The following is a 26386-nucleotide window of genomic DNA, read 5'->3' as shown; positions in this document are numbered from 1 at the left end:
ACCACGCCAGACCCACGACGGGGCTCCATGCCCATTGATGTATCCTGGGGAGTGCAAAGCCACAGTCTCTTAAGTCTCACAAGTGGGTGGTTTGCCCACTGTACTATCCTGGGGAGTGCAAAGCCACAGTCTCTCAAGTCTCACAAGTGGGTGGTTTGCCCACTGTACTATCCTGGGGAGTGCAAAGCCACAGTCTCTCAAGTCTCACAAGTGGGTGGTTTGCCCACTGTACATCCTGGGGACTGCAAAGCCACAGTCTCTCAAGTCTCACAAGTGGGTGGATTGCCCACTGTACCATCCTGGGGAGTGCAAAGCCACAGTCTCTCAAGTCTCTACAGTGGGTGGTTTGCCCACTGTACTATCCTGGGGAGTGCAAAGCCACACTCTCTCAAGTCTCTACAGTGGGTGGGTTGCCCACTGTACCATCCTGGGGAGTGCAAAGCCACAGTCTCTCAAGTGGATAACAGTCTCCACTGGTTCTGGAGGGGGACTGGTGCCCAGAGTGCATCAGGCTCCCCGTGACAGTCCCTGTTCCGTCACTGTCCCAGATGCACATGGGCTAACGATGCTTGATTTGGCGGTCTTTTCCCTGTTTAGCGGTGCTTTGCCATGTCGGTCTCTGCCCTGCTCAGCTGTGCTTTGCCATGTCGGTCTTTGCCCTGATCAGCTGTGGTTTGCCCTGTTCAGCGGTCTTCACCATGCGGTCTTTGCCCTGTTCAGCGGTGCTTGACTTTGCTGTCTCTGACCTGTGCATTGGTGTGTGGCATGACGGTCCCTCATTGCCCAGCGGGGCTGTGGCTGCCGGGGCCCTCCAGGGCACTGACTCTGGCGGTGGTCTTCTGACCACTGACGATACTGCTGCCCTCCAGGGCACTTACTCTGGCGGTGGTCTCCGGACCAGTGACGATACTGCTGCCCTCCAGGGCACTGACTCTGGCGGTGGTCTCCGGACCAGTGATGACAGTGCTGGCGGTGGCGTCCCGGCCGCCGGGGAGGATGGCGCCCTTCTCCGCCATACTGCTCTTATCAGACTTTGGAGACTTCTTCTGGCCCTTCACCACCTTGGTAGGAGTCACAGCTGACTCGGCACTCCCCCCCGGGACCCTTGTGAGCAGTTTTGCCAGCAGGAGTCTTCACCCTGTCCCGTCGGCCACTTTCCAACTTAAGGTGCTTTACAGGGGGTGGACTGGTAGTGCTTTGGCTCCGTGTCACACTGGCTGCCCTGGTGGCCGGTGCACTCCACACACCTTTAACACGCACCACTGGTACTGAACTTTTTTTGGCTGAGGTGCTACTACGGGACCTATGAATTGGAGGGGTGGTGGCAAAGAGGTCAACGTTGGTGAGGAAGAGTTTCTGATGAAGACTGGGATGGGTAGCTGGAGGGGGTCTGGGAGTGGAGGAAGAGGAGGTGGTTGTAGGAGGTGTAACTTTAAGTGATTTGGGTGCAGGTGCAGGTACTGGAGGCTGTCGTGAGGTGGATGAATGTTGGGTGTGTGGGTGCCCGCGTTTGTGTACTTTGGGAGGGGGCGTCACAGACACACTGGGAGTGGACACAGGGGACGTGTAAATCGTAGTGGGGGTGGTGAGTGAAGGTGAGCGGGTGTGGTTCTGGGTGTTCTGGTGCGAGTCCTAGTGCCTGTAGATTTAGTGCATGCAGGTGAGAGTGTAGATGACACTGGGAGGGAGGAGGGAGACGACAAGGAGGTGGACACAGTGGAGGCAGTGGATGTTGTTGTGTCTGTATGTGGGTGATGCTTGTTTGAGTGCCTGTGGGTTGTGTGGTGCTTATGTTTGCCTGAGCTACTTTTGTGTGTTGAGGTGTATGCATGCTTGTCTGATGGTGTGCTTGGGATAGGCTGGGGTACAGGGGACTGGGTCTGTGTGGAGGAAGTTGGAGGGGGAGGCTAGACACAGGGACAATGGCTGCCATCAATGCTGAGGCCAGAGATTGCAGGGCTCGATGAAGGGCAGCCTGACCAGAATGAATGCCCTCCAGGAATGCATTACCGTGTTGCAACTCCTTTTCTACACCCTGGATGGCATTCACAATGGTAGACTGCCCAACAGTGAGTGACCTGAGGAGGTCAATGGCCTCCTCACTGAGGGCAGCAGGGGTGACTGGGGCAGGGGCTGAGGTGCCTGGGGCGAAGGTGATGCCCACCCTCCTGGGTGAGCGGGCACGGGGCGAACGCTGAGGGGCTGCTGGGAGGGCGGTGCTGGTTGGGGAGGTGGCGGCTCTACCTGTAGAAGTGGGGGGCACAGATGGTGCCGCCACCACAAGGGAGCTCCCATCGACGGACGAGTCCGTGTCGCTGTTTGGTGATCCGGTGACCGACTTGAAGCTCCCCTCGCCCTCCGTCCCACTGGTGTATTCAGAGTCTGTGGTGTGGCCCTCCATGGCCATGTGGGATGCAGCTCCCTCGTGCTCCGGTGCCACTGTACCTCCGCCTCATGATGCTGATGCACACAAGAACAGGGAGAGCACAAAAAGGGTGGTGGTGGGGACAGAAGAAAGACAGGTTGAGTGCATGGCTTACCGCTACCATTGGCGGACAATACAGACACAGCAGCCCCCTGCACTACGCCGTGCTCTTGGCCTCTACAGATGCAATTCCTGGGATCTGGCCTACATGGCTATGGTGGTCATCTGCACACATAGATGACACAGGGGCATGTATACCTGTACTTGGCACTCTACTGAGGTGGGGTGGAGTGCCACATGGCCTGCATTATGGAGGGGCCTAGCCTACGTAACGTGCCCTGGCCTGGGGAAACCCACATCCCTCCTCCCCTACCCAGTCCCCTCCACTGCACGCAAAGTCCGCAGAATGAGAGTGTACTCACCCCCTTGTGTCTGCTGTGATGCCCTCAAGCACCCATCCAACTCCGGGTAGGCCACCACCAGGATCCTGAACATCAGGGGGGTCATGGTGCGACGGGCACCCCTCCCACGTTGGGAGGCCATTACCAGCTGAGCCTCCGCCGTCTTCTTGCTCCAGCGGCGAATGTCCTCCCATCTTTTACGACAGTGGGTGCCCCGTCTCTGGTGGACCCCCAGGGTCTGGACGTCCTTGGCAATGGCACGCCAAATGTCTTTCTTCTGGTGGGCGCTGACCAACATGACATGTACAGGGGAAGAAGAGAAGTCATTACCAACAGCACCATCGAAGTGAGTGACCCCCATCCCTACCCTTGCCATGTGGCACATGCATTCACAGTCCTTCATGTTCCCTGAACTCTGCCCCCTTCCTACTGACATCCAGCCCTCTCCACCCAGAATAGCCCATACCACGTGCTCCCTGTGAACTTACCTGTTGGTCTGGAGGACCGTAGAGTAGCGTGTACTGGGGGAGGACCCCGTCGACTAGCTTCTCCAACTCCTGTGCAGTGAAGGCAGGGGCCCTTTCCCCAGATGCAGCAGCCATTGTCTCTTCCAGACCGAGGTCACAGCAGCACTTGCAGTGTAGGTCCTCTCCTGTCGAAGATCAGGTATCGAGTGATTGAACAGATAGAAAATGGCGGTCACATGCGCAGCGTTGACGTCCGCGGCGGTGCGTATCATCACCGCCGGTGCACTTCATCATTGGCTCCTGGGACCCATAGGGTCCAATGTTAACCAATGCAGCATTGCGCTGTGGTCTACGACCGCCTACCGCGACAGTGTACAACGCCAGCGCAGATACCTCACATCCCATTGTCCCAGTTTAGAGGTCAGGCAGCCGCCATTTCAGGGGCCCACATGGCTTCATTTACTACTGCGTCACACATACCTAGGCCTACACTCAACACACATACAGGAAGAGTTTTGTATTTGGTGTCGTGTTCTGTGTAGCTGTGGGTACATACCTGGGAATTTGTTGACTCTGTGGTCGCTGTTGTCCTTCTTAGGCACTGTCAGCTGGGACATTCGAGGAGATGACGGAATCCTCCGGTGTACCGACAGCTGGTGGAACTGTTAACAATGGAGGAGCGACATTTGATCATCACCTACAGGTTTGACCTTGCCACAATCCAGGAACTGTGTACCCAGTTGGAGCCAGACCTGATCTCACCAATCCGCCATCCCACATGAATCCCCCCTGAAGTGCAGGTGCTATCAGTGCTCCATTTCCTTGCAAGTGGATCATTTCAAACAACTGTGGCCATGGCATCAGGGATGTCCCAGCCTATGTTTTCCAACATGTTGTCCAGAGTGTTGTCTGCCCTGCTGAAACACGTAAGGAGCTACATCGTTTTCCCTCAGGTGGAGGATTTGGCTACAGTGAAAGGTGACTTCTATGCCCTTGGACATATCCCCAACATCATAGGTGCTATTGATGGCACCCATGTAGCTCTGGTCCCCCCCCACAGGAGTGAACAGGTGTACATGAACCGGAAAAGTTATCATTCCATGAATGTACAGATGGTATGTTTGGCATACCACTACATCTCCCAGGTAAATGCTATGTTCCCTGGCTCAGTGCATGACGCCTACATCCTGCGGAATAGCAGCATCCCTTATATGATGGGTCAACTCCAGAGGCACCGTGTGTGGCTATTAGGGGACTCTGGTTACCCCAACCTGTCCTGGCTATTGACCCCAGTGAGGAATCCCAGGACAAGGGCAGAGGAACGGTACAATGAGGTCCATGGGCGGACTAGGAGGGTGATTGAACGCACCTTCAGCCTCCTGAAGGCCAGGTTCAGGTGCCTCCATATGACAGGTGGTTCACTATTCTACTCACCAAGGAAGGTGTGCCAGATCATCATCGCCTGCTTGATGCTTAACAATCTTGCTTTGCGACGCCAGGTGCCTTTTCTGCAGGAGGATGGTCCAGATGACGGTGTTGTGGCAGTTGTGGAGTCTGTAGAGCCTGTGGACAGTGATGAGAAGGAAGCTGAGGAAGAAGACATAGATAACAGGGAGTCAGTCATACAGCAATATTTCCAGTGACACACAGGTGAGAAATTTTTTTTTTTACTATTACATTCACTTTAACGCTTCTACCTCTATCCTGTCTGTCAATTAGTATCAGTATTTGGTAACTGAGTTGTACCTTTCCATTACGGTTTCACAGGTGTGGTTACCAACGTGTGTCATCTGCTTGCATCCTTCATGGACTTGTGATGTGTGACATAGGTATGTTGGCATTACAATTGAAAACGCATTTTGACACTGTCATTGCTAATACAAATTTTAAAAATCACAGACTGACTCCAGATTGTTTTGTGGTTCAAGGGTGTTTATTGAAGTGCTAATTATTGGAGGGGGTGGCAAAATGGTGATGGGTGATGGTGGAGGAATGTCCATGGCAGAGTCCAGTCTATTAGTCACACAGGTGCACTGCCCATATGGGCATAGGAAGTGGAGCTGGGGCAGTTCCAATCTGGACAGGGTAACAAAGTGGGACAGTGGGAGGACAATCAGGGTGGTCTCATTTCCTGGCGGGGGTCTTGCCATCTTGCTCTGTCCTGTTCCTGGATCTCAGGGACCGCTTGCGGGGTGGTTGTCCGTCTGCAGGGGGTGGGGTGCTGATGTGGTGTTCCTGTGGCGGGGCGTCCTGTCCACTAGCGCCGGCGGAGGTGGTGGGGAGTTCATCGTCCATGCTAGTGTCAGGGGCCCCTTGGAGTGCCACGGTGTCCCTCATGGTCTTTTGTATTTCTTTCAGCACCCCTACGATGGTGCCCAGGGCGGAGCTGATGGTTCTGAGCTCCTCCCTGACCCCAAATACTGTTCCTCCTGCAGGCGCTGGGTCTCCTGAAACTTGGCCAGGACCGTAGCCATCGTCTCCTGGGAGTGGTGATATGCTCCCATGATGGAGGAGAGGGCCTCGTGGAGGGTGGGTTCCCTTGGCCTGTCCGCCCCCTGTCGCACAGCAGCCCTCACAGTTCCCCTGTGTTCCTGAGCCTCCGTCCCCTGGACCGTGTGCCCACTACCACTGCCCCCAGGTCACTGTTGTTGTTGGGGTGGTGGGTTACCCTGGGTTCCCTGTAGTGGTGGACACACCGCTGATTGACATGTCCTGGGGACGGAGGTATGGGCCCGCTGGGTGGGTGCTGTGCTGGTGTTACCAGAGGGTGGAAGGTCAGTGTTGGGCTGTGCCTGTGCGAGGGGAACCGACTGTCCCGAGGCCCACGATGGTCCGGGCTGGTCATCTGGATCCAGTTGGCCAGAGCTGCTGTCGTCACTGTGGGCCTCTTCTGTGGGTTGAGTGGAGATGTCTGGACCCTCCTGTGTGGTGACGTTCCGTAGTGGTACTGCAGGGGTATAAGAGCATGATTATTGCATGTGTGTGTGTCATGGTGTGCAATGGGTGGGTGTGCGTGTACCCCAGTGCAAGTATTCCTGTGTGGGGGTTTGTATGATGATGGTTAGGGGGTTGTTATGGGTACGTGCAGTGAGCATGCTTTAGTGAGGGGTGACCATGCTTAGTTGTTGCATGCAGGGCTTGGTGTTGGGATGTGTCGTTTGTGTTATTAGTACATTAGTGAGGAGTTGGAGTGATAGGGGAGGGGGTGAGGGTGGGGGTGTGTGATAGCATGCAGGTAGGGTGGGGGATATGATAGTTAAGATTTGACTTACCAGTGTCCATTCCTCCACTGACTCCTCCAAGGCCCTCTGGATGTATGATGGGCAAGACTTGCTCCTCCCATGTTGTTAGTTGTGGGGGAGGAGGTGGGGGTCCGCCGCCAGTCCGCTGAATCGCGATGTTGTGCCTGGAGACCACAGAATGCACCTTCCCCCGTAGGTCGTTCCACCTCTTCCTGATGTTCTCCCAATTTCTTGGATGCTGTCCCACAGCATTGACCCTGTCCGCGATTCTGCGCCATAGCTCCATCTTCCTGGCTATGGAGGTGTGCTGCACCTGTGAGCCAAATAGCTGTGGCTCTACCCGGATGATTTCCTCCACCATAACCCTGAGCTCCTCCTCGGAAAACCTGGGGTGTCTTTGGCGTGACATGGGGTGGTGTGGGTGATGTGTGGGGTGGTGTATGTGTTGAGTGTGGTGATGTGTAGTGGTGTGTGGTGTTTTGTGTGTGGAATGTTGTATGGGTGATGGTGTTGTGTGACTCTGTGTGGTGGGGTTCTCAATTGCTGTGCTCTCTGTCTCTCGGCTTCCTCAAAATTTCTGGTCGTAGGAGTTTGTTGGTGATGTGGGTGTGTGTTTTATATTCTGTTGGGTGTGTGGGAGTGGCGTTTGTATGTGTATCAGGTGTGTGTATTTCGAATTGTCCAATGTGGCAGTGTTTTGGAGATGTATGTGTATTTTTAGCGCGGCGGTGTGTACCGCCAATGGAATACCGCGGTTGAAAGACTGCCGCGTGGATTCGTGGGTCGGGATAGCATGGGCGTATTTCTGTTGGTGTGGCGGACTTATGTGGGTGTCTGAATTTCAGCGGTTTACGGTATGTGTGTCATAATAGCTGTGGCGGAATTCCGAGTCCGCGGCGGTGTATTGGCGGTCTTCTCCACGGCGGTAAGCGCCTTTTACCGCCAATGTTGTAATGACCCCCAATGTCCCACTCCAATCGAAAACAATCCACCCCACTAAAATAAAAAACAATATGCCCCATTCCAATCCAAAACAATCTGCTGCACTACAATCTGCTCCAATCCAAAACAATCTGCCTCATTACAATCTGCCCCACTGGAATCCAAAACAATCTGCCTCATTACAATCTGCCCCACTGGAATCCAAAACAATCTGCCCCACTCTAATCTGCCGCACTTCAATCCAAAACAATATGTCCCACTCAAATCTGCCCATTCCAATCTGCCCCACTCCAATCCAAAACAAGCTGCCCCATTCCAATGCGCCACACTTCAGTCTGCCACACCCCAATCAAACACAGTTTTCCCCACACCAATCTGCCCCATGCCAATTAAAAACAATAGCCTCCCCTCCAATCCAAGCTACCTCACCCCAATTCAATCCACTGTACTCCATCACAATTCATCCACTCCCACCCAATCAACACCACACCAACCAAATCCTCCCACTCCAAACCACCCGTAATGCAGCCTGCCCCACTCCATTCCAAAACATTCTGCCCACTCCATTCCAAAACAATCTCTCCCACTCCAATTAAGCCCACTCCAATCTGCCCCCTCCAGTCCAAAACAATCTGCCTCACCTATATCCAAAACAACCTGCCCCACTCCAATCCATTTCAGTCTGCCCCACATCAATCTGTCCCACTTTAATCCAAAACAGCCTGCCTTTCTCTAACCTGCCCTGCTACAATGGCAAACAATCTACTCCACTCCAAAGCAATCTGCCCCACTCCCATCCAATCCACCTCACCCGATTTCACCCCACTGCATCCCAATTCACCCAACTACAACCCAGTTTACCCCACACCAATCCAATCCTATCCAACCATCCCAATCCAGCCCAGTCCAATTTACCCCACTACAATCCAATTCATCTCACCCTAATCCAAAACAGTCCAGTCCACACTTCCCCACACCAGTCTAATCCACCCCTTTGCAGTCCGATCCACCCTACGCCAATCCAACCCACCGCAACTTGCTCCAATCCAACTCACCCCACTCCAATTATCCCACCAAAGTCCAATCAAACCATGCCTACTCCAATTCAACCCACCCCATTCCAATACAATCCACCCCACTCCAATCAAGTCCACTGCTACCCAATCCACCTCACTCCATTGCAGTTCACCCCAGTCCATTACAATCCACTTTAATCCACCCCACTCAGACCAATCTAGTCCACATTAATCCCCCTACTCTTGTTGAATCCACTCTACTTCAAACCACCTTAATCTACCACACTTCAGTCTAGTACACCATTCTCCACTCAATCCACCCCACTCCAATCTACCATAATCCACTCCACTCAACTCCAATCCACCCCAACCCACTCCATTCCAACCACCCAGCCACAATCCAGTTGACCCCTATCCAATCCACCCAATCCAATCTACCACACTCAATCCAATCCACCCCATCAAACCCTAATCCACCCAACTCATTTCAATTCACCTCAATCCACCCCACTCCAGTCCACTCCACCCCATACCAATCCAATCTATCTCACCTCAATGCAATTCACCACAGTCCAATCCATCCCAGTCCAAGTCCACCCCAATCCACTCCGCCCCAATCCAATCCACCCCACTCCAATACAATTCACCTCCTCCAGTCCACCCCAATCCACCCACCCAATACAATCCACTCCACTCCAATCCACCTCACTCCACTCCACTCCAATATACTCTATAACAATCCGCCCCACCCCATCCCATTCCAATCCACCTCCTCCAGTCCACCCCAATCAACCCACCCTATTTCAATCCATTCCACTCCAATCAACTTCACTCCACTCCAGTCCACCACACTCTACCCCAATCCACCCCACCCCATCTCAGTTCAGTCCACCATACTCCAATCCAATCCATCCAGTTTACCCCACTCCAATCTAACCTACTCCAACACAATCCATTCCAATCCCCCACTGCAATCCACCCCAGCCCAATTTAATCCACCCACTCTATCCCAGTTCAGTCCATCCCACTGCAATCCAATTGATCCACTCCACCACACTGCAATCCACCCTACCTTCTTGCAATACACCCCAGTCCAATCAAACACACATCCCAAATCCACTCTACCCCATCCCACCTCACTCCAATCCAATCCATCCCACCACTATTACTCCAATACAAATCACCTACCCAATCCAATCAAAACAACCCCATTCGAATTCATCCCAACCCTTCCACTTCACCCCATTTTAATCCACCCCAGTCAATCCAATCCACCCCATACCCATCCACCCCATTCTACTCAAGACACCCCAATCCAGTCCACCACTCTCTACTCCAATATAACCTACCCCACTACCTCAATCCACTCTGACCCACTCCACCCTATTCAACTCCACTCCACTCTGTCACTGAATCCTACTCCCTTCCAATCAACTCTATGACAATCTAATTCTCCTACTCGTCTACGACTTTCACACAAATACACTCTATGACACTCTACTCCCCCACTCTACTCTGACACTCCGCACCACTAACCTTTAGCCATGCTGAACAGGAGAAACACTGGTGGACATCATAGCAAAACAAAGTCAATAGGTCTTGTATAGGCGAGAACTATTGGCTTTGCCAATGCATGTTTTATATTACCTTGGTGCATCCTGCAAACTCCTACAGGGTCCTTACATTGTAACAAACGAGGGACTGTTGTGCACTTCATAAGTAAGAAAATCATTACAAAACAGAAACAATCTTTTTTTTCACTTCAGCAGGCGTTTTAAAATATTGTAATAGGGCTCAAAGCATTGCTTTGTGAATCGCTTCATAGCAGAAGACTGTGTCCTACCGTGATCTGTATTTACTTGATGAGAGTGACAACATTGTTCCCTGAGGTTTCCTCAATGTACATGGTGCCAACATGAACATGATTATGGAAAGGAACAAATATCGTAACATAATCCCCGAAGGGCTAAAAGATGTTTATCGCCATAGAAACAAGTGGCCTGTTTTATAGAACTGTGGCTCATCTATCACCTAAGCAACTTTCCGAGACCTGACGTGACAGCTGCGTGGTAAAGCTGGGGCCTCGCATTTCTCCGTGAAGTCACCAAAGGCAGGGTCACATATCGGATCCGGCAGATTATAATTCATTCAAACAGTTGTCTCAGGCAGGAAACGGCAGCCTTCGCAAAATTAATCTGCAGAATAAACTTTTTCACATTTATTGCAGCCTAACCTCCTTAGACCCGTCCATTAACGTGCTCATGCTCGCAAGCAAGAGAGCGGCTTTGGTCAGGAACTGAAAGTTTGGCATTTTACAGGTTGACTACTGGATGAAAAGGGGTTAAAATACGCTAACGCTTCCCTACATATAACAACCCAACAGTTGACTTATCAGTTGCTTTTAGACTTTTAGCATGTGCTTTTCAGTTATTTCTAACATACATAATGTAGTTTTAATGTATTATTTCAATTCTTTTTAGTGGATGGATGGTTCTTTTACACGAAGAGGTTAGAACCTGTGCATGTTTAAAAAATTAGCCCAAATGTGATCCCGATGGGTCTACTTTGGCAAAAAGCCAATTTTCAGTGGAAGGCACAAAAATCATTTTTCTGCAGGCTCCTACTTAACATGGGTTGAGCTGAAATATTACAGCGGCAGCTTGGTATGAGCACAACTGTTGCAGAGAAACATTTATTACTGAATTAAAGTCTCTGTGGGACCAACCTTGGGACCCACATGCAAATACGATGTTTTACTGGCTCCGTGAGCGCAACGGCGATCTGAGGATCATGTACTTACAATTAGCCGCTATGTGTAGTTTTATCTCAGATATCAGGGACAATGTACCCCCTGCCGCACATTATACGGATATTGCAAGTTACCAAGGAATTCGATGAACGTATAGGGGAAGGGGTCTAAAGCTCGAGTTCCTTTATGTAAGGTCATAAAACTCCGAGATGGCTTGAAATATTCTTAGGTGGTTCGGTAAAGGTACTTTAGTCCTTATAATGCATGGCCACACCATCACCCTTCCCACAAAATATTGAAGTCTTTGATGTGTTGCTTTTTGTGTTTGTCAAGATATAGAATATTGGTCTATATGATGAATACAACAAACATACTGTGTTTCAGAATGTATAGGAATATTCTGAGAAATTCTGCTTTTCTTGCAATTGCCTAAAGTGGAAAAATGAACATGTTGCATTCTGGAGATGGGAGTTTGTACACGAATTTAAGGCTCCGATGGTATCAGTAAAGCTAGTAGGACATAAGGCAGTCATCTACGTATCATTATTCCTATCGATAATAACTTCATTGGTATTATTATAGTCAGTAGGTAACACACTCAGCACTTCAATGTAGCATTAAAACGCAATTTCTTGTTCTATATAAATGTGCAAATTAAAAAAGTGAATAGAAACGTGTACAACTGCAAAGTAAGTGATGGGCCCTGACATGTTTTGCCCATTTCCCCAGTCTTTTTCAAAGGCAATACATGAAATCTCTATGTGGATGTTATTTATAATAATTCACATTTTGCTACAGTATATTCACCTGTTACAAATGATCGTATCTCCTTAGCTCAGAAACAAGAACATCAACCTTATCATTTTAAGCATGATTTGATAGATAAGTCTTTATTACTAATGTTAATTTATTTTAAGCACCCTTAAAAATATCACATTCAGAGAAATTCTACGTTTTTAAAATAAATCTCTGTTTAGACTTTCTAGCATTTTTGTATATTCTGGATTGCACTTGCACTTTATACTGTGGACCATTGGTGAACCAGTGGATGCATTGATCTGCATTGTTATCCTGTTTCCACTGAGCTGTAAAGGCAATGAAAGGAATCCACCTCATCACTGCAAAGGCACCTTATACCAACAACCCATGTTTGTTCTTGTCACTGTCAGTTATTAACTTTGGGACGTCTTTCCAGCATTAGGTATTATGCTATACACCTTGGTCGGCATTGCCACCTTATCTGCATTCCCACTTTATATTCTTAGGGTTTTGCCTGCATTTATTTGTGGTCTCTTGGATAGTTGTAAAATTGAGCATGGGTTATATTGTCACGTTATTTGGTTATTTATTCTGAAATGGGGATGGGCACGGTGCCTGGCACAGGTTACTTCATGATTTGCTGGCTAGACGATGAATATTGCTAAAATTGTTATTGCATCATCACTTTATTGGTTCATTAATGGTTTGTCGTACTTTGTATCCATATTTCAATTTATTAACTGTCACTCAGAAGCTGAAATTGTTGAAAGTGTTATCACACTGTCACTTCATCAGTTGACTAGTGCTCTGTTGCACTGTGTATTTGTATATTAATTTGTTTTTTTACAATATCTAGGGTATTTATGGCATGATGGTGTGGAATCGGCGAATGCCAAGAAAATTGTTTTATACTGTATCCCAGGCAATTTGAATACAAGAAAATAATAATAAATAAATATATAAACATCACATGAAAATACTGTGTACCCTAATCCTGCAGGATGGCCACCAAAAATCCTGTAATTGATTCACATATAATTCCTGTGCTACTTAGAAGTGTCCTCTGGTTAACTACTTGGCAGAGGGGAAGTGGGAAATAGATGGTAGCCAGTTAGGAGCTATTCCTGGCCTGGCCATTCAAATGCAGCAGCCGATGGGGAACTGGTCATCTTGCTACTGAAGGATGATAAAAGTGACCTGCCAAGCCCTGGTCTCTGTTGAGTAGACTGTGATTGTTTATTGGTAATGATTTCAAGGCATTCTGGTGTTATACTGCTTGGAACGCTGGTGATGATTGCAGAGAAGGACCTAAGTGTTGCCATCAGTGTGTTGGAGACAATGAAAATTGACAGCTGAAATTGGACAAGATTAAAAGTTAAGTGCTGATGTTGAAAAGGCCATCCCAGGTATGTGCCTTGACAACAGCACAGATGCACAGCAATGTTTTAATCTGAAGTACAAGGAAAGGGTAACATGGCTGTTTGAAAGGGAAGGCAAAGGATGCAATGAGACACTCACAACAAGTCTGTCTCTCTTGCCCTTTATCAGATGCTTTTGGGTATCTATCTGTATCCCTGCCCTCCGCATACTTCCCTCCCATCCTTCCTCCCCTTTTATTAACATGCAGTGAGCTGCTGCTCATTGTCCCCACCAAAACAGATGAAATATCAGGGTGTTTAATACTTCGGATAGGGTGGACAGTACACCCCAATGCTGTGAGTCCTGCCCTTAAGTTTGGCATTTAGAATGCTGCAACAGCCTTAGCAAAACAGATGTAGCTAAATTTGACTCAACAAAATATATTGTGTCATGTCAATTACTAGCAGCATGTAGCTCTCCTTTTAGTAATGTTCAATATACATAGTCAGATTAGGTGTAGCTCCCCATGGATCATCCCTTTCATTGGCTCTGCCCATTGCTTTCTATCAATGTACATTGTTGTCCAAAAGCAGACCCAAACCTATATCCATTTCACAGGAAAGTATAGAGTTTCTAAGTAGTATTTTCTCCTAGTCGCATCATACCCGTATGTGTGCACATGTTGCAAATGTTTGTTAATCTCTAATATAGTCATTGAAAGTGATATGTGTAACTGACTTTTCAAACAAGTATTGTCTATGATGTCAACAGATGACTACAACTACAATAGTACTCTGTTTTTGGATCTGAAAAACAATAGAGTAATGTTGTTCTGCTGTCTTTTACATCCATATGTACACACATTTCAAAGACTAGGGCATTTGACACTCACCATGTCATATTATAAATCAAAATGTCACTTCTTGTGTTTCACAATCATGTTGACACCTGCTCATAGTGACATTGAATTGATGAAAACACTGACATATTTCTTTGCCTTTGGAATCCAAGTTTTCCAAATGTGTTTGGGCAGGCTGAATAGAAGCAGTGGCCAAACACAAGTTAATTTGCATTGTCCATATGAAGGATCCTATTGGAGCTATTTGTACCATTCCTGATGGAACAGTGGACCTTCCGCATCCAATCTCCCCAATAAAAATTGAAAGTAGTCTTGTATGAAAGAATGGGAAAAAATGTGGGTATAGAGTGGAGGGGGCGGTGGAGATTAATGCTCCAGGTAACTACATAAAACTATTGGAAGAAAAAGAAAATGCCTGGGGTTCAATTAGTGATTTAGACTGACTCACTTTAACATCATCCTCTCCCTCTCAAGCAGCCCCCTTGTTTCCGTTGGGAACTATCTTAAGTAGGATCTTGAAAAATGGTGCTTCTGTGTCCTTAGAGGTAAAAGTTTTTGTAAAGAAGGGTGTGGAAACCTCAACAATGTCATCTAACCAAAGGGCTCAGAAGGGTGGACAGATGTGTTGTGATAAAAAGACCCAAAGTTCATCTTATGCCCTTGATAACAAAGGTTTTGCTAACCGAAGTCCACTCACTCTGAGTTTCTCTGGCTTGTGCACTGATGAGTGTATGTCTCTAAATACTAACCTAATAGATACTGAAGTTGAAAGGCAAGGAGTGCAGGCTACTGTTTCAGTTTTACAGGATGACTCAATATCTCATGGACTGAGTATATCGAGCAGCTATAAAAGAATAGCAGAAAACTTCGTTATTGGACCACTACAAGATCAAATACCTGACTGTTCTGGTCAGGGGAGGGGAGCAGCAAGGATAGCCAACAATCACAAAGCCCACTAGCCAAATTAGTTCAAGGGGCTGTGTGGGATATTTTCTTTAAGGCATCGCAATTACTTGTACACAACATTGTGAAAAAAACACTCACTTGCCTTCTAACACTGCAGCCATCAAGACCTCTTCAATTTTTCGCTTCTGTTACCGACCTCTGGAGCCAGGATGCCAGCCAAAGCATGTCTACAGCATGGGAATACCTTAAGCTACTTTCCAGGGATGTTCTGTCTCTATATAGGCAGCTCTATGGGACCCCAAAGGGGCAGGTACATGTCTGATTGGGGAACGTCTGACTAAATAACCTCTTCCTTTCTGATATACCAGCTATTTTGTTAATTTTTGGTAATGGGGTTAGTGTTGTGATTGGAGCTGACAGACTGATGTAGGTGGGAGAGATTGTTTTTTGCCACTGTCTGAAAGGTCTGTGCATGGCAATCTTATGTCACTTGAAAGTAGAAGCTGTAATGTGTGTGCGTGTAACACAAAACTTCTATTTCATCTCACAAGCTGCAGGCCACTGACTGCCAGTGGCCAGTAGACAGTGTACTAGTAGTATGACTGACAACATACAGCCAATGTTAGATCAATGTTGATGGTGAGGGAAAAATATAGAGGGTTTGGAGTTGTCTGATACTGTACTGTCACATGGTATTCCAGCATATAATGTGTATTAGGTTGCTCTGTACGGTTTGAACCTATTATGGAGCCATAAATAGGTAAAGTTAGTTTATGTGCAGCAAATTCAGATGACACTGGGTCACAATCATCCATCCCAGTCAGTCCCATTCCAACACACACTTGTTCATGCAACACACAAATCCCTGCTCTCACTGACACATAGCAGCCCTTTTAGCTTGCCTTTTGTTCCTGGATGCGATGGAGACCATGGGTTGTGGCTCTTGGGAGTTTAGACAGGAAGCCAATGAAGATGTGAGTGTGATTAAGAGCAAGGATTGTACAGGTTGCTTGGCCTTCAGTAGCTCACAGTAATTTGTGAGTAATCAGGGGTGGCTTTCACAACAGCCCAGATTGCATAGTCTGGCCAAGATGATGTCATAGGCCTGATTAAGTAACATGAGGAGCTAGCAAGTATTGTTGGTGCACATGAGATCACTGCAAATCACTATTTCCGAGCTACCGGTAACATTTTGGAGGAAAATCTAGCTACTGTTTGGTGAATGTACATGTGACTATTCAAAATATAATGTCACACCAATACTGCCAAACAGAAACATTCAAATTTATTTTCTTGTTCTTTTCTGTCATCCATACAGCCATCAAAAGTAGGAGATTTCGAAGGCAATCACAAAGAAGGTGTGGACCCTGGGGGTGAACCAGCAGTGCAGCCTGCATTGTAGGAAGACTTGGGAAGGCCTGGGTTGGGGACACGGACGCCTGCTGACAGCCAAGTCAGGCAGTCCTGCCAGCGTTCCAGGTGGGTGTGCCGCACTCTAACACTCATAATGGCCCGCATCATTGCAGTGGCTTACTCGGAGATTACTGGGCAGTTGAGGAATCAACAGCAGCAACAAGAGGGTAAGTCATTGTCTGTAAATATTATTGTGTTTTGACCTCTTCACTTTCCAGCTATGTTGTATGCCATCAACTTTGAGGTTGACACACATCCAAAACCCATGAGGAATTCTGGAGATGTAAATTGATCAGACAGTGTCTGGTGCTGTGTGTGGTGTATTGCTTTGTGCTGAAGGATGACACTTTATTTCTCCCCCCAAGGCAAGAACTGTTGTGGGCAGGCACATAGCTGCATGCAAGAAATGGAATTGCCAGCATTTTCACATTGACATGAGGGACAGTTTCACAAAACATTGCCCATGTCATGATTGGGTCAGGTGGGATGGACATCACAAGTATGTGTAGTGAATGTAGGCTCCATTACTGGTAGCTGTGGCAAACTGTACAGTTATAATGCAGGAGATATATCAGAGTTGACATTGGTAAGTTGGTGCTATGACAATGTGCATCAAGAATGTGCATCTGCACCAAAAGTATTGGTATTCTGTGTACATGGCATCATTCCTTATATGATACATGTTTGAAAGCAGTTTGTGTAGCAAACGTCTAGTAAGATAATGTGGATAGTAGCAGGTGGACTGGAGTCCTTAGTCCACCAATTGTGCATGTAGGCTAGTCTGTGATTAGCAAAGTGAATTTGTCTGCCAAATGGTATTGATTGCAACAGACAGGAATGTGTCCACATTGGTGAGAGAGTTGTATGTCCCAGAGACAACATTTTTGTGTCCTTATTCCTGCCCAGAGGAGAAGTTGATGATGGAGAGCAATGTGGTACTGAAAGGGATATTTGCATATGGAAGTTTACATCACATAAATGTTGTGGTGTCCCATCTTGAGCAGCCAATTTCCATGCCAAAAACTTGCCCTTTAGGAGAAGTGAATCAATTTTATCTCTGTACTGCAGTGGTTCAAAGGTGTCTCCAGGCCTATGTGTTTACCTATAGTGTTGGAACCCTTTTATATGGGGTGAACCATAAGTGTATAGGTGACAAAGGCATACATGATATGGGAGTTGAGATGGAAGATTATGAAACTGGTTGCATATGTTGTGTGATGTACATTGATGTCCAATTGTATTTACACAGATACCCTCAAACTGTTGTATCTGTGTTTTCAGCATCAACTGGGCAAGGCAAAGGTGATAGTGGCCACATCAGGGGGGGTGAAGCTGGCCACTAGGGATCATGGTTGGACACCACTAAGAGACCCAGTTGACATGATGTGTCAGTAAATATGCACATATGCATTACACAGGGAACCTGGCACTTTACAGTTAAATGGGATCTTACATTTCTGACATATTACACACACCAAGGGGACAGGTGATCTCCATACATCTCTGCCATGTTTGCTGTTTACCAGTAAAAATTGTAGTACATTCTGTGTATATCCGTCTGCAGCATGTTGTAGTGTAATTGCTACATTATCATGGGATTGTTTGGTTCAGATGGGGTACACTGTTTCAGTTGATGCTTTTGATATTTTGGGGACATTTCTTCACACACCTGTGCGGACACATTGCTTTTTGTGATTGATGAATCTTTTTGTGTAGGTGTTCATTTCCATGAAGGCAGTCCATACCAGATTTGTCAGTGTTGCTTACATCTCGAGGTCTGTTTTGATACATTTTCTGACTACAACATTACACACTTCAGCATTGTGAAGCATTATGGTGGTGTGTGCAAAAATTATTGAGCCGTGCATGAGTTCACTATTACTATGAAGCTGCAACTCTGAGGATAACACGAATGCCTGTGACTTACTTTCTGTTCCACCGACGACGGGGTTGATTTCCATCTTGAACCTGGCCAGGAGCAATGTAGAACTGGTAGCAGCAGGTTCATGGTGAGAGAATATGTTGAAGGCAGTATAAATGTGAGTTTCATTCTGATATGCCTCCCAATCCACCCACCAGGTGTGGAGGTGTAGCTGCCACAGTTGCCTTGACAAGAATGCACATACTGATTGGCTCAGCATTCACTCCACCAGCTACTTTTGGATGATTGGATTAGCCCACAGCCAGCCACTTTTGCATATGGCACCTTCTATATAGGTGAAGTTTCTAGGTGGTGATGATGGGCCATCGGCGATCTTTCACCTCTGCTCCCAATGACATCTAAATACAGTGGGTGGGCCATCATGGAGGAAGGCAGGTTTCAAGTCCAAAAGTTGACAGCTGAATTGTTACCTACAACATCTAAATCATGCCCTCTGCCAGGAAGTGCATTGTTTTTCCTTTTTTTACATTTTTGCAGTCTGATACAGCTAGTTGTGAGCACGCCAAGAGCCACCAGAGATGGAGATCTTTTCTTCAAAATAAGTGGGGCTGCTGGTCACAGTGGGAAGCAGCCAAACCCACGACTCCTTAACAACAAGGGTTGTTATCCAAGAAAGTGGAACAATGCTTTCGTGAACAACGACCTTGTTTTACTGTGCCTTAACCATGCATGTCCGGAACAAGGAACATGTGTGATTAAGGCAGAGGAAAACAGACTCAGGATCAGAGAGGATGCGGTCAGGTAAGTGGGGCTGGGGTAGTGTTGGGGGTAGTTTTAGGGACAGGGGTGGGGTGTCAGGGTAGTTTATTTTTTAGAAGCGGGTTAGGGTGGTTTTAGGGGCGGGGTAGGGGTTTGCAGTAATTTTAGGGGCAGGATGTGGCGTTGGGATAGTTTTAGGTTTTAGGGGCGGGGTGAGGTTCATGGTAATTTTAGGTTTTAGGGGCGTGGTGGGGGGGTCGGGATAGTTATAGGGGCCGGTGAGGGGGGTTGGGGTAGTTTAGGTTTTAAGGGCAGGGTTGGGGTGGTTTTAGGTTTTAGGGTTGTGGTGGGGGTGTGGTAGTTTTAGGGGCTGGGTAGGGTTTTGGTATAATTGTAGGTTTTTGGGGTGGGGGTGGAGGTAATTTTCGGTGTGGGGTGGGGGGTTTTAGGTTTTAGGGTTGGGGGTGGGGGTGTGGTAGTTTTAGGGGCTGGTTGGGGTTTTGGGATAATTTTAGGTTTTAGGGGTGGGGTGGGGGTCGAGGTAATTTTAGGGGAGGGGTGGGGGGTGTAGGAAAGTACCATCTAGCCTGGCATGTTACCCCCATATTTCACTGAATATATGTTGTTTTAGTCCATGTGTGTAGGAGGCTGGACTGGCTTGTAATGAGTACCAAGGGGTACTTGCACCTTGCACCAGGCCCAGTTATCCCTTATTAGTGTATAGGGTGTCTAGCAGCTTAGGCTGATAGATAATGGTAGCTTAGCAGAGCAGCTTAGGCTGAACTAGGAGACGTGTGAAGCTACTACAGTACCACTTAGTGTCATATGCACAATATCATAAGAAAACACAATACACAGTTATACTAAAAATAAAGGTACTTTATTTTTATGACAATATGCCAAAGTATCTTAGAGTGTACCCTCAGTGAGAGGATAGGAAATATACACAAGATATATATACACAATAGCAAAAATATGCAGTATAGTCTTAGAAAACAGTGCAAACAGTGTATAGTTACAATAGGATGCAATGGGGAAACATAGGGATAGGGGCAACACAAACCATATACTCCAAAAGTGGAATGCGAACCACGAATGGACCCCAAACCTATGTGACCTTGTAGAGGGTCGCTGGGACTATTAGAAAATAGTGAGAGTTAGAAAAATAACCCTCCCCAAGACCCTGAAAAGTGAGTGCAAAGTGCACTAAAGTTCCCCTAAGGACAAAATAGTCGTGTTAGAGGGAAAATGCAAGGAAAACACAAATCAGCAATGCAACAACGATGGATTCCTGACTGAGGGTACCTGTGGAACAAGGGGACCAAGTCCAAAAGTCACAAGCAGCTCGGAGATGGGCAGATGCCCAAGAAATGCCAGCGGTTGGTGCAAAGAAGCTCTTACTAGGCTGAAGAACTGTGAATACTGCAGGAACGACAAGGGCTAGAGACTTCCCCTTTGGAGGATGGATTCCCCACGCCTTGGAGAGTCGTGCAGAAGTGTTTTCCCGCCGGATGGACGCCAACAAGCCTTGCTACACGCAAATCGTGCGTTTGGCGTTTTTGGACGCTGCTGGGGCCCAGGAGGGACCAGGAGGTCGCAAATTGGACCTGCAGAGAGAGGGGACGTCGAGCAAGACAAAGAGCCCTCACTGAAGCAGGTAGCACCCGGAGAAGTGCCAGAAACAGGCACTACGAGGATGCGTGAAACGGTGCTCGCCGAAGTTGCACAAAGGAGTCCCACGTCGCCGGAGACCAACTTAGAAAGTCGTGCAATGCAGGTTAGAGTGCCGTGGACCCAGGCTTGGCTGTGCACGAAGGATTTCCGCCGGAAGTGCACAGGGGCCGGAGTAGCTTGCAAAGTCGCGGTTCCCAGCAATGCAGCCCAGCGAGGTGAGGCAAGGACTTACCTCCACCAAACTTGGGCTGAAGAGTCACTGGACCGTGGGGGTCACTTGGACGGTGTCGCTGGATTCGAGGGACCTCGCTCGTCGTGCTGAGAGGAGACCCAAGGGACCAGTATTGCAGCTTTTTGGTGCCTGCGGTTGCAGGGGGAAGATTCCGTCGACCCACAGGAGATTTCTTCGGAGCTTCTGGTGCAGAGAGGAGGCAGACTATCCCCACAGCATGCACAAGCAGGAAAACAGTCGAGAAGGCGGCAGGATCAGCGTTACAGAGTTGCAGTAGTCGTCTTTGCTACTAGGTTGCAGGTTTGCAGGCTTCCAGCGCGGTCAGCGGTCGATTCCTTATCAGAAGGTGAAGAGGGAGATGCAGAGGAACTCGGCTGAGCTCATGCATTCGTTATCTAAAGTTTCCCCAGAGACAGAGACCCTAAATAGCCAGAAAAGAGGGTTTGGCTACCTAGGAGAGAGGAAAGGCTACTAACACCTGAAGGAGCCTATCAGCAGGAGTCTCTGACGTCACCTGGTGGCACTGGCCACTCAGAGCAGTCCAGTGTGCCAGCAGCACCTCTGTTTCCAAGATGGCAGAGGTCTGGAGCACACTGGAGGAGCTCTGGACACCTCCCAGGGGAGGTGCAGGTCAGGGGAGTGGTCACTCCCCTTTCCTTTGTCCAGTTTCGCGCCAGAGCAGGGGCTAAGGGGTCCCTGAACCGGTGTAGACTGGCTTATGCAGAATTGGGCACCTCTGTGCCCAACAAAGCATTTCCAGAGGCTGGGGGAGGCTACTCCTCCCCTGCCTTCACACCATTTTCCAAAGGGAGAGGGTGTCACACCCTCTCTCAGAGGAAGTTCTTTGTTCTGCCATCCTGGGCCAGGCCTGGCTGGACCCCAGGAGGGCAGCTGCCTGTCTGAGGGGTTGGCAGCAGCAGCAGCTGCAGTGAAACCCCAGGAAGGGCAGTCTGGCAGTACCAGGGTCTGTGCTACAGACCACTGGGATCATGGATTGTACCAACAATGCCAGGATGGCATAGAGGGGGCAATTCCATGATCATAGACATGTTACATGGCCATATTCGGAGTTACCATGGTGAAGCTACATATAGGTAGTGACCTATATGTAGTGCACGCGTGTAATGGTGTCCCCGCACTCACAAAGTTCAGTGAATTGGCTCTGAACAATGTGGGGGCACCTTGGCTAGTGCCAGGGTGCCCTCACACTAAGTAACTTTGCACCTAACCTTTACCAGGTAAAGGTTAGACATATAGGTGACTTATAAGTTACTTAAGTGCAGTGTAAAATGGCTGTGAAATAACGTGGACGTTATTTCACTCAGGCTGCAGTTGCAGGCCTGTGTAAGAATTGTCAGAGCTCCCTATGGGTGGCAAAAGAAATGCTGCAGCCCATAGGGATCTCCTGGAACCCCAATACCCTGGGTACCTCAGTACCATATACTAGGGAATTATAAGGGTGTTCCAGTAAGCCAATGGGAATTGGTAAAATTGGTCACTAGCCTGTTAGTGACAATTTAAAAGTAATGAGAGAGCATAACCACTGAGGTTCTGGTTAGCAGAGCCTCAGTGAGACAGTTAGGCACCACACAGGGAACATATACATGCACACCTATGAGCACTGGGGCCCTGTGTGACAGGGTCCCAGTGACACATACATATAGGCCACAAACTTATGAGCACTGGGGTCCTGACCAGCAGGATCCCAGTGACACATAACAAACATACTGAAAACATAGTGTTTTCACTATGAGCACTGAGGCCTGGCTATCAGGATCCCAGTGAGACAGTGAAAACAGTGACAAACACCCTGACATACACTCACAAACAGGCCAAAAGTGGGGGTAACAAGGCTAGAAAGAGGCTACCTTCTCACACAACCCCCCCCCAAACGAAGGACAATAAGGCTAACCTTGGCCAGTTGAGACTTTATTGTCTAAGTGGTGATAAGTAGAGAGTAGCTCTGCAATAGACTGGTTACTCCCTTTATCATCCACTATATGGTTACTTCCCTGTGGGGATGTAAACCACCCTGTTTGAAGTTTTTTTTAGCTAAGCAACAATGTGAAGATGTATTTTCAGAGTTTCTATCAGTAAGTTTTAGTTTAGAGCAGTGGGAATTGTCCACTGAACCTATTTGTAGTGATGGAAATGCCAGACAGGGATGCTGTCTCAGAAAAGCCATAGCTGGGCAAAAACTTTGTCCATATGGCTGGAAGAGAGAACAGGGATGCTGTTTCTCTTGGGTTGGAGCAGGGCAGGGATGCTGTCCTATGAGCTCCACACTAGGGCAGGGATGCTGTCCTAAGTGTTGTGAGGCAGTGCAGAGTTTCTGCACTAAAGTTTCTCTGGGAGGGTTGGAGGGATGCTCCATGTTAACTAAAATGGTGCTCTTTTTCTCACCAATGTTAGTTATCCCACAGAGAGGTACTTCCACCTCAGGGAGTACAGTTTTGCCAACTGATGATTCCCTTGGAACAGGTGCCACCCCAGGAGAGGTTTCTCCCACCACAGGAATGATATCCTGAATGGTAGGGTGGTTAGGGGATACTGTGATACCCTTTTTACCTGTTGATGGAGAGGGTTCCTGAGTTTTCAGGCCTTCTCTCCTTTGCTTTTTCATTTCAGTAGAAATGAGAGGGAACAATTCCTCAGGGATGCCCAGCATGGCTGCATGGGCATAAAACTCTACATCAGCCCAACCTGAGGCCTCTAGGTCATTACCTAAGAGACAGTCTACAGGTAAGCTAGGTGATACCACCACCTGCTTAGGGCCAGTAACTCCACCCCAACTAAACTGAATTATAGCTAAGGGAAGAAACTTAGTGGAGTTATGGACATCAATAATCTTATACTGTTGTCCAATGATGTGTTGATCAGGGTGCACTAGGTTTTCAGTCACCAAAGTGAAACTGGCACCTGTGTCCCTGTAGGCCAAGGCCTCAACACCATTTATTGAAACTGTCTGCCTGTACTTATCCATTGTAAGGGGACAAGCAGCCAGTGTGGCAAGGCCAATGCCACTAGGTGTGACAGAAACTGTCTTGGGACTGATTACATCAGTTTCCACTATGGACCCATAAGTGAACCCAACTACACCCTTTGCTTGACTGTTGCCAGCAGTCCCACCACTAGTACCACTACTGCTAGGGGCACTAGAGCTTGATGTATTAGTGGTGGTAGGCTCAGGGGGTTTACCTGGACAGGACTTATCCCCTGGCCTATGGCCTCTATTTTTACACACAAAGCACCAAGGCTTTTTAATGTGTGCAGGTTGGGAAGAAGAGGAAGAATTTGTTTTATCCCCACCCTCTGAAGAGTGTTTAAGATTTGAAGTGGGATCTTTGGTTTTACCCTTATCCCCATGCTTATCTTGAGATTTTTCACCATCTTTCTTCTTATTGCCATCTTTGTCACCCCCTGTATGAACTTTTCTGTTCACCCTTGTTCTGACCCATTTGTCTGCCTTCTTTCCCAATTCGTGGGGAGAGGTCAGATCAGAGTTTACCAGGTACTGGTGCAACAAATCAGACACACAATTATTAAGTATATGCTCTCTCAGGATTGTGTTATACAGGCTGTCATAATCAGTAACTTTACTGCCATGTAACCACCCCTCCAAGGCCTTCACTGCCTGGTCAATGAAATCAACCCAGTCTTGTGAAGACTCCTTTTTGGTCTCTCTGAACTTTATCCTGTACTGTTCAGTGGTTAAGCCATAACCCTCCAGGAGTGCATTCTTAAGAACTGTAAAATTATTGGCATCATTTTCTTTCACAGTAAGGAGCCTATCCCTACCTTTTCCACTAAATGATAGCCATAGGATAGCAGCCCACTGCCTTTGAGGGACATCCTGTACAACACAGGCCCTCTCAAGTGCAGCAAACCACTTGTTAATGTCATCCCCCTCCTTATAAGGGGGAACTATCTTGTGCAGATTCCTGGAATCATGCTCTTTTGCAGGATGACTATGGGGAATACTGCTGCTGCCACCATGGGTATCTAAACCCAACTTCTGTCTTTCCCTCTCTATTTCTAAAGACTGTCTATCCAAATCCAGCTGTTGCTTCTTGAGCTTCAGTCTGGTTTGTTCCACTCTCAATCTATTGAGCTCCCTTTCTAACAATCTGTCATCAGGGTGGGTGGGAGGGACATTTCTAGATACAGAGGTATGATGGGAATGAACAGATGGAGACCTGTCCCTTACAGAGGGCACCCTAACAGCTTGGCTACCAGCATAATGTGAGATCACGTCATCAGTATGGTGTGATTCAACCTCTGTACCAACTATGCTAGACTGTCTAGTAATGGGCAGGCTGAGAAGTTTCTTTCCTGAACCTTTTCCTGGGGGAGTCCCTGGATCAGATTGAGAACCATTAGCTACTTTTTCTACAGATTGGGCACTTATGGCCTTATCCTGTACTCTAAGCATATTAATTAACAGTTCTAAGGAAGGATTCTTCCCTACACTCAAACCTCTCTCTATGCAGAGACTCCTTGCTCCTTTCCAGCTAAGGTGATCATATGCAAGTTTGGACAGTTCAACATTTTTTCCTGTGCCAGACATTTTTTTGAGAGAGTTGAAGTGATAGAAAAAGAGAAAAAAGTTTTCAGAACTTTTTGGAAAGACAGAAAAAAAACTTTTTAAACTTTTAAGAACTTTTTGAAAGTTTAGAAGTACTATTCAGCACTTAGAAAAGAGTGAAAAGAGGAAATGCAAAACTTTTTGGCTATGTGTATATACACTGACCTTGTTTTGTATATTTTTCTCTTATGAAAAGTACAATGACAAGAGTGGTAAGTAGTCTCAAGCACTTATCCCACCACTGCACAACCAATGTAGGAGGCTGGACTGGCTTGTAGTGAGTACCAAGGGGTACTTGCACCTTGCACCAGGCCCAGTTATCCCTTATTAGTGTATAGGGTGTCTAGCAGCTTAGGCTGATAGATAATGGTAGCTTAGCAGAGCAGCTTAGGCTGAACTAGGAGACGTGTGAAGCTACTACAGTACCACTTAGTGTCATATGCACAATATCATAAGAAAACACAATACACAGTTATACTAAAAATAAAGGTACTTTATTTTTATGACAATATGCCAAAGTATCTTAGAGTGTACCCTCAGTGAGAGGATAGGAAATATACACAAGATATATATACACAATAGCAAAAATATGCAGTATAGTCTTAGAAAACAGTGCAAACAATGTATAGTTACAATAGGATGCAATGGGGAAACATAGGGATAGGGGCAACACAAACCATATACTCCAAAAGTGGAATGCGAACCACGAATGGACC

General features: G+C 47.5%; 1 long non-coding RNA gene across 1 annotated transcript in view; it reads left to right on the top strand.

Moving 5' to 3' along the window:
* Positions 1 to 26386, top strand: part of LOC138282325 (uncharacterized) — a 101479-nt gene that overhangs the window by 38355 nt on the left and 36738 nt on the right. Inside the window, exon 2 of the long non-coding RNA XR_011200918.1 lies at positions 16444 to 16705. This is a non-coding gene — a long non-coding RNA (uncharacterized lncRNA). The remainder of the gene's footprint in view (positions 1 to 16443; positions 16706 to 26386) is intronic.

The sequence above is a fragment of the Pleurodeles waltl genome, chromosome 2_2 (assembly GCF_031143425.1).
Source record: "Pleurodeles waltl isolate 20211129_DDA chromosome 2_2, aPleWal1.hap1.20221129, whole genome shotgun sequence".
Lineage (NCBI taxonomy): Eukaryota > Metazoa > Chordata > Amphibia > Caudata > Salamandridae > Pleurodeles > Pleurodeles waltl.
The sequence above is the reverse complement of the archived record's forward strand: the minus strand, read 5'-3'. Positions and strand labels throughout refer to the sequence as shown.